Here is a 14,520-nt window from a genome sequence, read left to right on the forward strand (position 1 = left end):
TTTTTTAAGAAGGTTAGTTGGCTAGTCTGGTTCTGACTGTGGGAAAAAAAGAAGAAAAAAAAATTTAAGAAAACTCACCAACCAACAAAATATCACAACCGCCAATGTATATATTGAAAGTAATCCCAAATCTATATTCTTTTCACAAATTAACAAAAGACTGTAGATTGAATTATTTTTATAGTCATTTTCTTATTGACTTTCACCTCCTCTTCAGTTTAGGAGCTAAGCACCACGCAGTCATTCCCCCCTTCTGAAATTTTCCACTAAATGTATTTTTATTGGTTTGAGGCTTCAGCTGTCAAAAGCTCATCATAAAAAAAAAAACCATATATTGAATTTAATCTTATCTGATTGTCTGAATGGCTCATCTTGTTAGTTTCCTTCCTTACTGGACAATCAGAATTTTTAACTTAAAATTTTCCTTGTACAATATTTTCAGGAAGTACCTTATCAGCTGTAGGAGCCTCCTATTGGACAAGCCCTTTTTCTAGGATATTTTTTGTCAGAAATTAAAAGATGTTTCATATCTGAGTATTCCTGAATCCTGTTTTTTTCAGTACCAGCCATAATTGTCTGAAAAAACATTTACAATGAAAGTAAATCTGTAATCTTAGATATAGTTTATTAAAATTAGCACTTTGAATAAGGAACTTTTAAAAGAATTGTCTCCTGACACTAAATAAGTCACATGAACCCTAAATATATTACCTATGGGAAGGAAACTAAGGCAGCAAATATCTTCAGGTATGAGAAAGACCTTAGTCTGGTTGAGACATATATTACAGGAGCATTCAGTGCCAGAAAATATTTTATTCTATTAAAATGCAGTAAAGCAAAGACATTATAAGGTACAACATATAGTGCATTATATAAATAATTAAAAATAAATCTACTGCTGTAGTATTTATGAGACTTGAAGCATTTTTAATAGGTCAAGCCAAAAAAAGGTATTTATTTTTTCTGTCTCAAGCATTAAAAACCCATGATTTAATGGTAATAACAAAAAATATATGAATAAATTTTTCCCCCTGGAATGGAAATCATAGTCATCTCTGCCTTTACCTACAGCAAAGAAATTAGTATGAGAGAATCATGTAAACACCAGCAGTGATCAAAAAGAGCTCTACATTTCTTTGGTTAAAGAAAGGGCAACTGAATGGCACAGAGGAATGATGAAATAGAGAATTATTTGAAATTATCAAAAACTTGTTTTAAACTTGTTTGGAAGGATTAAAATAGATAAGCTCTGCCATATGAATGGAGTCATTCATACACATTTGACATTTTAAATTGCAGCAGCACAAAACACAGATTATTGATAGATCAATAAGAGTAGTTTCTTTGTTGCTTGCCCAAGAATTGAGATTTGCATTATCATTCCTTGCATTTTTTATATAATTGATATAATTGAATCATTTCAGACACAATTAAAAGGCACAATTAATATTTCTAGGAGCTCCAAAGATGATTAGATGTTTTGGTCTGCCAAGAATATTGTTAAAACACATTAGACCATCAAAAATTGCAGAGCTAATTCTTTTTAGAACTCAATTTTCCTTAAATTCTTCAGAAGTCTGGCAACTTATTTATGACTTATTACATTTCCTACAACTCACACACAGTACTACGTTCATCCACTTTGGCCAGAACACTGTTCATAACTCCATTCATTATCAGTCAAAGAAATTCTTGAAATGCCTCAAAATATGCACAGTGGTCAAGGGGTCAGTAGTTCAATAGTCACTCACTCTTTGTCCTTCTTACCCTCATGTGCACACTGGGTGTGCTCCAGAGGCCAATGGGGATCTTTTGATGGCCTTCAAAGGGGCCTGGCAGAAATGCCTGTGCAACAAAACAGACCTGCCTGTTTGCCAGGGCATCTTTTCCCCTCCACCCCTGCTGATCCACCCTGGGCTTTGCTGACCTCTGCAAGACACACCCACCTGGCCTTCCCTCACTGTGTCTTTCTTCTCTCTGAATCATTATTGATGACAAGCTCACTATGAGGTCTCAACTGGATTAGCAGGCTCAGCTGTAAAAGGGCTGTACTAAAACTTAGAACTAAGGAGTGTTTCCCTGGACTGCATTCACTATAATATATATATTTTTTTTCCTCCCTGGCTATATGGGAAGCTGTAAAATCAACTCCAGATGTAAAAAAAAAAATAAAAAAAATAAAAAAATTAAAAAACAATTAAAAAAAACATTGTGGAGGTAAATGGCAGCTGGGTCAGGTGTAATTTGTGAATTAAAGTGAAGTCAGCAGACAGCCCAGCTGAAACTTGTCATGGGATATGCAAGATAGCAACAGGAAAGTAACAGTGTGAATAAGAAGCTTGCAATGACTTCACCTGATCCCAATTTCTAATGACAGCTGCCACCTGTCCTTCCCTCAGAATGGGATTTTCAGTCCCCAGTACAATGCAAGAGAGATATGTTAGAGAAGGTTTTAAAAGCAAATATTTCTGGAGCAGCATTCTGGCTGCACTAGTACAATTTCTTTGAACAACTACTACTAAAGTGCATGGTAGGTACTTCAGTGTTATCCCTTTAGGATAAATAATATGTCAGTGAAATAAAATTCTGATTCAAGAGACGTGCTCTTGCAAAACTAAAAGGAGGAAATTTCAGTTTGTGTACCTATATTTCTATTTATTCTGGAAACCTGAATTTTATGTAGTTTCCTTTTCCATGTAACAGAATGCATTAAAATTCATTCCTTAAAGGAACAATTTTATGCAATTTTAGGTCTGTCAAAATACCTGAGAAAGATGTGAAATCTTGTATAAAATTGTTTTTCTTACATTTACCAAAATTACAACTATTCTGAGACCTGTTCAAATCACTATTGCACATCTAAGATCCACATGGGAAGAAATGCAAGAACAGGACTCTCCTGCAAAATTAGAACAAACTAAAAGGGACCCTTGAGCTCTGGACAGGGCCCTTTGGATGATTCCTTGCATGTGCCTCATGCTCAGAGACCTAAGGAAATTTTCTTATCTCCATTGCCCATAGTTAGGTTTCTGTCTGCTGCCAGCCCCTCTGGAGCCATCTGAGCTCCTGGCTGAGCCATGCCCATCTGGCTTGGAGCCCTTGATGAGCTCACACCAGTTTGCCCACATCTTGTCTGGAGGGGAGCCCAAACCCAGGCACTGAATCTCCCCGTGGTCTCTCGAGTGTGGAGTAGAGGGGGATAATCCCACCCCTGTGAGGATGGATTCTGCTCCTGCTGGTTCCTGCATGGCTCCTGATGCTCCAGGGCACCAGTACATCCCAGAGAGCTGCTCCCCAGCCATCAGCCTGCCCACAGCCTGCCAGGGTTATTTACTTCCTCGAGGCAGGAATCTGCATTGTGTGGGAGCTCAAGTCATGTGATACAGTACAAAGCCAAGTTGCTCATAAGTGACAGCAACTTGCTATTTCCTTAGGGATTTTGAATGAGAGGAATGATTGATTGCAAGCACATGCTTTTAAGGGGGACATGCAATTATGTAAAAATCAGATGGGGGTCTTGGTTTTTCCTCACCACAGAAAGGTTCATAGAAACAAACAGTATGGTTCACGAAACTTCTTAATTAAAGGGTGCCTCCTCATGGCTGGATTAATCTTCTAACCAGCAAGCTCTTCTTGAGCAGAGCAGCTGAAGTGAAGAACAGTATCCACATAACACAGTGCTTGCATTATGCCTAGGCTTTCCTATTTAACATACAGTTTGTCTTCCACCCACTGTGTTTTCTATAAACACTAAACTGTTTCAGCAGGACTGAATTTTCATTTCATGGCTATTGACACCCTGATGGTTTCTGGTGATTCAGAGGTGATTTTGCATTCAAATGTGAGTCTATACCTGAGAAACCATTTTTTCTACTATTTGTGTCATAGAGGAAGTACCTCAAAACACCATTTAGCCATAACTCAACACCTGCATTTCTTCTGGGAAAGAAAATTGTGTGCTACCCCCTTATAAAGACTTCATTTTGAGGATGTATTAAAGTCCCAGATGTAAGGAAGCATGGACAATACATATTACAGCTACTGGTAGGAATAAGAACTTAAGGATCAAGACCTGGATTCAGTGGTCCAGAGTTCTCATTACAGGGTAAAACAGAGAGATTTGACGAAAGGGAAAAAAAAAAGGATGAAAAAGAAGTAATTATGTATGCTGTAATTCTCCCCAGATTGGTCCTCATGCTATTCACATCTGACAGTAATGTGATTAAAGGAGCACAGACTCGCTAGAACTGAGGAGAAAGAAAAACTCTGCTGTGATATTTGCTTTTCAATTCCTTCAGATTTTGAATTCAGATGAAGAACTCTGGTTTTTAGTAATTTCTCTGACACAGTGCAAAACCCTGGTGCTGTACTGGAGAAGTGAGTTGCAGAACCAATCAATTTTATTTCCTCATTAAAAGAATAAATGATTATGCAATGATTCTTCAAACCAGGCCATAGATCAGATTGTAGAAAACTAATACTGTAGTCAAGCATATACTATCACTACAGTTACCATGGTGATCCACTAAGCAGCTCCCATTTGCCCTGAAAGTCATTGTCATTCACATGAAATATGCCTTAACATCAGGATCTAGAAATACTTCATATTGATCTACAGGCAACATTTTATAATTAATTGAAAATACTTAGGTTGCTAACACACAAAACATTTTTTATGGAAATAAGCCCATATCAAAATGTGCTGTGTGGGAGGCTGGTCCCTTTTTCACAGGTATCTATCTATAGGTTATTTTGCATGTATGAAAAATATTTGTCAGCTCGCATCTTTGCAGGATGAGAATTCATAATGTCTTGCTAGCTGCTAGGTCAGGTATCATGGAGGTGACATTCAACAGAGAAAAACAGAGCTCATCATCATTTTAATTTTAAATTGGAGCTTGCACTGTTCCCTACTGGTTATCTATACAGTTTAATTTAAAAATTAAATGTTAGAACTCCCCACTCAACATCACGCCACTCTGCTGTGCTACTTGAGGAAATCCTGTTTCTATGGTAACTGCAGGAGACTTATTCAAAACCACTGATGTCAGCCACATACAATATAAACAAACCTCTGAACCACTGATATATTCCATTATATTATCTGCAACAGTAATGACATACATCAGTCATGGTCCCAGTGAGTATTTTAGTAATTGAAATAAACATATACAGAGAGAAGGATATAGATGTATTTCCTAAAATATATATAAATAAAAAAGCTTTAGAGGTACATATTTATTTACCAATGCCATTTTAATAACACTTTAGGAGAAAATATCACTACATTAGACATTTTCCAAATTCCACTTGTGACTAAGAAAGTGCTTGAGGACCATCCAGCCCAAGCCACCAACTACATCAGCTGAAGCCAAACCCACTGGTTTTGATCTGTGGAGTGCCTCAGTACGATGTTTTCAGTTCTGCTGGGGATTTAAGTGTTTACAGGCCACCTCACCTCTGCCCTCTGGAGGGCAAGGGTCTGCTGGTGGTTCCTGTCCAGGATGGAGAGAAATCTGGATTTGAGGCCAGAGCAGGGTTTATTGAACCACAAAGTAGTTTAATTTGGAAAAGATCTGTAAGAGCCTTCAATCTAGTTATTAGCCCAGCACTGCCAGGTTCACCACATTTACACATCCTTTAAATGCCTCCAGGATTGGTGACTGCACCACTTCCTTGGAAAGCCTGTTCCAATGCCTGAAAACACTTTTGGTGAAAGAACTTTTCCTAATATCCAATCTAAACATCCCCTAGCACAGTTTAAGGCCATTTCTTATTGTCATATCTCTTGCTGTTTGGGAGAAAAGACTGACCCCCACCTCACTACAACCCACATTCAGGTAGCAATAAGGTCTCCCCTGAGCCACCTTTTCTCCCAGGTAAATAACTGCATTCCGTGTAAGACTTGTGCTCCAGTTTTGTTGCCCTTCTCTGGACTCAGTTCACCACCTCAATGTCTTTTCTGCACTGAGGGGCCCAAAACTGGGCACAGGATTTGAGCTGCAGCCTCACCAGCAACAAGTACAGGGAAACCATCACTGCTCTGGTCCTGCTGGCCACTCTACATCCACAGCCTTTCCCTCATCCACTGAGTCACCCTATCACAGAAGGAAATCAGATTTGTCAAGCAGAACCTGCCTTTCACAAACCAGCGCTGGCTGAGCCTGATCCCCTGGTCGTTGTACACATGACACATGAAGGCACTCAGGATAATCTGCTCCATGACTTTCCCCAGCACTGAGGTCAGGCTGACAGGTCTGTAGTTGTCCAGACCCTCCTTCATATCCTTCTTGTAGGTGAGCATCCAGCCACCCTGGTTAGCCAGATTCATGACTAAGTCTTCAGCCATTGTGCACGGGGTGATGAGAGACAGTCAGAAGAACAGAGCTGATGTGTCACTAGGCTGTAGAAGCCAATGCAGAGCAATTCTCTGCCACCACCTCTGAGCCAGCAAAGAGATGGTGGTGATGGGGAAGTTCAGAGACTGACAGATCTGTCATTTAGAGCAGCTCCCTTTAAAACTCTCATCTACACAGCCTAGCTTAGAAAAGAATTGTGCATCATGAGAAACATTTTGACAATGAACTGGAAGAAACAAATGCTTACAACCTGTAAAAGTCAGGCCATAGACCTGAGAGAGTTTTCAAAGCCTTAGACTCTTTCAGTCTACTTGTGACAAGCAAGACCCATCAGAGATCATTTCTCCTCCTGAAAAGGAGAACCTAGATCAAAATTAGAACCTTGATCTTCCTGTAAGACATTTTCCAGAGAAACTAGAAAAGGGAAAATTGTAGAGGTTTCACCTTTGATATATTTTCTCAGGTCTAGCTGTAGCCTGTGAAGAATTTCCATCTGTTATAAGGAGACAGTGGCCTTAGCACATTCACACTCTGATGACTGAACCTGGGACACAAGTTCAAGAACTACACTGAGATTATTTCTTTTAAAATTTTGACCCTAGTCACACAGAATCATAGAAAAGGCTGAGTAGTCATAGGACAATAGATCAAACCTTCTTTTCCACATGCAGCAGCTCCATAGTTGTTGCTTTAGTAGCTCACCAGTACAAAGTTTCCCAAATGAAAGTTTTGCAGTAATGATACAATTACAAATTCAATTTCAGACCACAGCCTAGAAAAATGAATGCTAGAAAAAAGGTGCATTTTTTGTGTTATTTTCTGATTCCTGTGGTTGTTCGTCCTGCTATTACAGGGAGCAATTGGATGTAACTCTTTCTTTGACAGGAATTTCCTGCATCAACAAAAACTGTATCTTGTCTAGCCATGACTCTTCAAGTAAATTGTTGAGAGAAGCTACAATCACAAGAGATATTTAGAAAATCATCCACTAAACACTGCTGTGGCTTCTTTTATTCCCTTTCTGGTCTTACAGAAACTTACAAGTAATCCTGAGACCATGCAAATACAATAAAAAAAGAATTATTTCCTGAAACAAATGCATCAAATCCTAAAAATAAAATCTATAATCAAGTTATAATATTCAGTGGCCAAACTCTGCAAATGTGACCCTTGACCTCAAGCATTTATGCTTAGTTGTCCTCACTTTCTCTCCTCTTTTATATATCGGCATCATTTCTTGGAAATCTTTTCACTCTGCTGAATTCTGAATGTATCTTAGAAGATCAGTAGTACACAAGAGAGAACATGGTTTGCAGCATGGAACTGCTTTTGAGAAGGATCCCAGAAGTAAGGCTGTATGCAATGCTACAACATTTTCTGAAGCACCTTTTAATAAAGGACAAATATTTATAAACATGCTCTCCTCTGCTGTTGCACAGCATGAAGTATCTGCAATATCTCAAATGTAATATGAACGGGTAGAGTGACTCTCACCAAAGGGATTAAAAGGTATAAACATAGCAGAACCAGAGCAAACCAACCTGCACACTCGATTCTGGTGGAATCCACATGTGTATAAAATATTTTGCAGAATAGAAGAAGTGCAAAAAGATCTTAATTCTTTATGCACAGCTGACCATGGGAGATAATGACAAGATAATTAACATGGAGATATTTTGTTGCTGTTATCCTGGCTTGCAAAGAGATTTGTTGTTTGGGGTTTTTTTCTGGCTGGTTTTCACCATCCTACTGAGGGGAAAAAATGTCAAGGGAGTAAAATATATTTTCCAGAACATAGCTAGTACATTACATTGAAAATTTTGCCAGAGGAACAACAAATGAAACAAATCTCAGGACAGATTAAAGAAAGTGAAGTTGTTGCTGATAAACTAAACTTTTCTGCATTTCACTTTTAACAAGAAGACAGAGATTCTCACAGTATTAAAAAAAAAAAAGAGGAAAGGTGTAATTATACATCACCACTAGAAACTCTGGAAATCAAAATTTGTGAGGTTTCTATTAAGATGGTAGGATGTGTGATTTTAGCTTCTGTGACAGATAAGACACAGATAATTTGAGAAATACCTCCAAATAACAGAGAAGGAGTTAAAGCTGCTGCAGCTTCTGAGACTGAGCGAACACATGAGATTATCCACACAGCAGGACAGAAAGAGAATAGCCACTAATGCCCAGGCTGTGGTGCAAGGACACTCAAAGCCTGTGAGCTCCAGTGCATCTGTCTGTCTTTGGGATAGAAGCAACACCAAGAAAACCACAAATACAAATTTTATTAAATTCAGTGGTAGAGTTTAAGGATTTATAGCAAAGGGGAGGATTCCTGTGGAACAACTTTATTATGCATGCAGGTTTTCAACATGGACCCAGCAAGGGGTGCTGCCATCACTGTAGCTCTGTGTTAAATTACTGACCCTTTGGATTTCAGCTGCATTGTGGAGCCAGCTGCAGTGTGATGTTAGCACTGTAGCAGGCAGAAGAAATTAATCCAGTGCTAATGATACACAAAAAGCCATTTTAATGCAGTTGGGAAGAAACCAAACCAAATCAGCCAGATATATTGGGGCTTGGAATTTGCATGATTTTGCTGCAACAAGGTATGAAAATCAAAAGCAAAAGGCTATTAACCTCAGGAACTGGTGGAAAGAATTCACTTTATAAGGAAAGAGATGAAGGATGAAGCAGAAAGCAGACATGGCTAGAAAGACAAATGTTTGCAACACCACTGCAAACATTTTTGGCAGGGCAGCAGGTTAGCCTTTACACCATGGAATTCACCTTCAGTTGCTGCCCAGCACACAGTTTTCACTATATCATATATGTATATGTATATGTATATGTATATGTATGTATATGTATATGTATATGTATATGTATATGTATATGTATTGCAGGCAGCTGGATGTACAGCAAAAAAAGCTTTACTGCAACATTTGAATAATGTGAATCAAATCTGTGTTCTCAGCTACTTTAAAATAAATAGGAAATAATATGACAAAAGACATTATAGTTATTCCAAGTTTATGTGGCCAGTCAAACACTTGATGATGAATGAGACTTAGATAATTTTTCTTTCAATCAAAGACAAACCCAAGCCTTTATAAAGAGCTCACTAATCTTTTCTCCGTTAGATATGTAAAATGAAGACTATTTACGTGCACAGATTCATCCTAGTCAGAACCGATTGAGTTCTAAGTTATTTTACTAATTTTGTAAAAAATATGTCAAATCTACCTGCACTTTCAGGGGTCAAATGGATATAACCAGGAGCAGAAGCTGGCCCAGCAGGTAACATGGACTGATATTGATAATATCCTAATTTGGCCTGCTTGCATTACAGCTACATTGTAGCTGCTTGAATGCTTTACCTCTTAAATAATTGCAGGCCCAGAAAGTCTCTACTCAGCTAATTCATATGTTCTTTTTCCCATTGGCTTCAAAAGCACTAAGAAAATCTTGTCTCTACTGTGCACAGCATAGAGCTTGGCGTACTGCCAGGGCAGAGGGACTCATGAGCTGGGCTGCAGCATCCACCCAACACTGCTCTGCTGCTCCTGGCCCAGCCTCACCTCTCCAGGGATCATTGCTCTGCACCCCACAGACAGCCCAACCTGCTTGGAGCAGTGTGAGATCACCACTGCTGGGGTTCCTGCTCCAAGCCCTCCAGGAGGAAGCTCAAGCTTGTTGCATTCATGGTATCCAGTTTCAGGCAGCGTGGTGTCTGTAGTGATTTAAGTCTTGTATATATTTGTTTTCATGTAATGGCATCAGTGTATTTTCTGTCTTCTATTAAGTATAATTGCCAGATGAATTCATGTATGACAATATGATTGTTTGGCTTTGAAGCCTAGGCTGTGGCAGTCCTCATATGCATTTAATCTTCAGCAGTCTGTAAAGTACAGTAGTAATAGTTAGGAATGGTTCATTTTGCCACAGAGGCCTGTCTTCAAGTATCTGTTTTTATCCTAGTGTGGGATTAGAAAAAATTCAGGATGTTTTCTGTTAACTGTAACACTAATTTGTTTAATGTTAGTGTCAGCCTTCCTTCCATGGCTATTTATTTTGTGTGTTTCATAAATAAATCAAAATTTTGATGGACCCCTTTACTGTCTGAAAACCAGCTTGTCTTTTCGGTGCACGTGTGGTCAAACTATGATGTGTTAGGGAAAGCACAGCACCATTGCCACTTGCTAGATTTTCAAGGAAAACAGTGAGTCTATCACACCTCACTACATGCATTGCTTTTGTGCACAGGGAATGCCTTCTGGCTCCAATCCCCACTTTGCCTCAAACAGAGGTGGATCTCTTACCACCTTTGATGAGCCCAGCTGCATCTAAGTGATGACTATTTCACCCCACCAGAGGCTTTGAAATCAGGACTGAAATGCCAGACCCAGAGACACCAATCTTCCTTAATGGGTGTGGACCCTTGTGCTTCTCAGGGGAGTTTGCTGCTACTATAGTTGTTATCTATTTGCATTTGTCACTCCAGGAAATGTTGAAATATTTGGGGATTTATTAATCCCCAAAGAAACCCAGCATTCCCTAAAACAATACATTTCCTTGCTTTAGCTGTATGTGGCTATGAGCCCCCAGTGGAACAATAACACATTTGGCTGCATAACAAATGCCAGTGATTTGTTAAAATCAATATAAACACTGAAGACTAATACATTTACACAAGCACTCTGATTGACTTCACATGATTTGCCTCAGGTTTTTTCTTACATTGTCTAAAGGAAAACAGCAAAAACAAGGAGTAAAACTGGCTTTGTACTCCATTAGACCATGTCATGTGCAAGGCCTGAGTATCCACAGTGGTGATTGTAAGTGTGAGGAGAATTGACAAAGGTTGTCTTCATATTGCTAGATATGCTATCTGGAGTGCCATTTGAACGGCAAAGAAAAAAATACATTGCAAAGAGCACACTCTTTTCGCCCTATAATCAGACAATTTCCTGTCACTTAACTAGCTGCATTTAGCTACGTGTTTTATATTTACTGAGATGCCTTATAATTGAAACCCACATTCTTCTATGTAATCTTTAAAGATGATGACTGCTATTGCAGTGAATGAGACACAGTGGTATATGCTCAAATTTTATAGTGCATTAATGCTAGATTTCATTAATAAAAGAATTACTTTATTGGAAATAACTTCTGCAGTTACAATGAGACTGAGAATAATGGGATTCTGAGAGATTTGAATCAGCTATGCAACAGCTACTGCTGCTCATGAGGAAGCCCCTAAAAGATGGGGAAGTGATTACCTGTGCAAGTTAGAGTGGCAAAGAACTTGCTGCTGTGATATTAACTGTTTCACCATCATGCAGGCTGTGTCACTCCACACAGTGCCAAGAAAGATATGCTTTGGCCCACAAAAGCTGGAAGAGTGGTTTCCCACACACGTGAGGTCAGCATTGTGGCTGAGAGATCATCCATCCACCCCAGCTGCATCAGAGCCCATGGATGGTGTTGTCACAAGGATGTTCTGTGGAACTCAGAAAATGCAGATTACAGCTGTGTCATCCATCTACAGAGAGATCCAAGAATCCAAGAATGACTTGAGAACATAACTATGTGTTTGCTGTGAGTAAAGTCAGTATTTAAAGTATTTTCACTGGTTTTTTAGCCATGTATTAGTGAGTGATTTATCAAAATGCTAAGTTGGCGGTTTTACAAACTTGTACTAAACATACCTTGCTTCAGTTCATTTTTCAAATTCCAGCTGGAATTTTGGCCACAATCTCCCTGGAGGTAATGAAACTAAAGAGCCAGGGTGATATAAACATCTTAGGTCTCAGATGCACACAGATTTGCAGGTGGGGACTTCTGAGGCACCACAGGATATCCAAAACATCCATTTGGGGCTTGCAAAGACAGCACATAATTGGTCAGAGACCCACACTCTCTTTGTGTGTTAGATGGACTTCAGGATATGCATCTCAAACAGCTTTGAACTGACCTCCAGTGACTATCAGAGGAGGTGAGTTGGTAGGAAACAGTACCTGATAGCTGTTTTGTTCCTGAGTGAGGATCCCCAGCTATTAACAAGCAGAGCAGCAAAATTAGTACCAAATGCAGCTGGACAACCACACAGGTAATACAGGCTTCTTGATGGCCTAGAAGAGAAGAGAAACTAAAATCTCTAGATCTCCTTTTTCTTGAGGGTTTTTAGGAGAGGCTGAAGACCCCCTCCTCTGCCACTTTGCTCTGTGAGAAATTCAGCATCTAGCAAGTGTCTGGAGCTATCCTAAGATGCAGCAATTCCCATCAGTGATTCACTGCATCATCACCAGGGCAGAGGCAGGAGATGCTGTGCCAAGGCAAACAACATTTAGGGATGAGGTAGCCTCCAGGCAGGCATTCCCCTAGAAAGTCAGACCTTTGAGTTTCTCTGAAGCATATACAGCAATTTCCTGTGCTGCTCAGTTTGTGCTTCACTTGTTGTTTTTTTTAAAGTGAGTGACAGCCATTCACTCCATCCCCCTAATCCTGCTTTTTCAGCAGCTCATCCTTTCCAGCTGTACTTCAGTTGCAGAGACTGAAGATGGAAGGTGCTAATTTGCTGGGTATCTTGTTTACAGTTTCAGTGCAGAAATGCCACTCTACTGTAAATTCGTTCTGAGGGTGGTTTGTTGTTTTAACTATCACCCATGTGCAGTGATGCTTCAAGCCGTCTATTAGAACAGAATAACTCTGACATAGATAATTAGCTGTAGTCTGTATGGCTACTTTGTACAACACTTGGGAAAAGAGTATCAAACAGCAGTAACCAGTGTTTCTCTGTGATTATGAACTGTGTCTTACTAGGTGTGACTCTGTTCCCCTTAAATGTTTTTAGAGAAAAATTATTGGGATAATGAAGACGTTTTGTTTTCTGTGTAAATGAAGAGTATTATTTTGTTTTTAAACCACTTAAACCACTGTTGTCAGCCTGACTGGCTTCAATTTTGCAGCTAATGTGGGTCACAGTGTTTGTCTTTTCCTTTCAACAGTGCTGTCTCTATTTACACAGTTAATCTCTGTTTTCAGACTACTTAATTATTTTGGAAAGCTTACATTCTACCATGCATACATTTCCAACACTGCTTTAGCTTTGAAGGAGTCACAAGAGAGGCTTGGCCTGCCAAAGCCAATAACTGGCGCTACTCAGGAAATCCTCTGCCATATACCCCTCCTAATGCCACATCCCCAAGTATGACAGTGCTGAGGTACCTGGAGACAAAAGGGATTCCAAAGGTCAGATCCAGCTCAGATTCAACCACCTAAATATAGGCATGGACAGTGCAGATGTCTGCTACCTAAATATCAGAGTGTGCTTTTGAAACACCCACAATGGATTACCCACAACAATTGCATACAATCTTATGATGCAGTACTTATGGGTGACATTTAGGGACACTCCAGATCTCAAATAGCTATGGATGCTCTAGACCTCCACCAGCTCCTTAATGAGGCTTAGATGTCTTACACCACACAATGCCCCTGACTGTAAACATATTTAGATATTTGAATCTCAAAACCATTGAAACTTTCTAGTGAGGAAACAGACAAAAGACACTGAGAAAAGATCAGTGCAAAGAAGAAAAATTTATTGTTGAGGGAGGAAGGAAGTGGCGGAAGGAAGTGGCAGAAGGAGAGAGGATACCATCCTTAAGCTTGATGAATCTTCAATTGCAATTTCAGAAATCCAGACAGATCTTGATGGAATAAAGATGAATAAGAATTCTGTACATTAACCTCCTTATTTCTGCTTTATTACACTTCTCATTAACATTCAAGTGCATGTATTAAAAAATCCTCTAGAATTTCTGCATAAGTTGGAGGATAAAAGAAATAAATATAAATTATTGTAAATATTGCATTGGATATAGAAAATTCAGCCCCTCAGACAAAAGAGACTGGAAAGAGAAGTCTTACACATTATACCTAGACCTGAGGCCATGAGCTGACCAACAGTTTCAGTGTGGTCCATATCCAAAAATTCCTAGAAAGGAGGTCTCTATCTCCTAAGAACTTTAGCATTTGAGCTCACAGCAATAACTAACAAGTTATGAAGTATATTTGTTTTCTGTTCTGGTTTACTTAGATTGTAGAAGGAAGCCCTGACTGAGTGCTGTTAGGGACTTGGTCACTACGCACG

Source organism: Molothrus ater, chromosome 3, assembly GCF_012460135.2.
Source record: "Molothrus ater isolate BHLD 08-10-18 breed brown headed cowbird chromosome 3, BPBGC_Mater_1.1, whole genome shotgun sequence".
NCBI lineage: Eukaryota > Metazoa > Chordata > Aves > Passeriformes > Icteridae > Molothrus > Molothrus ater.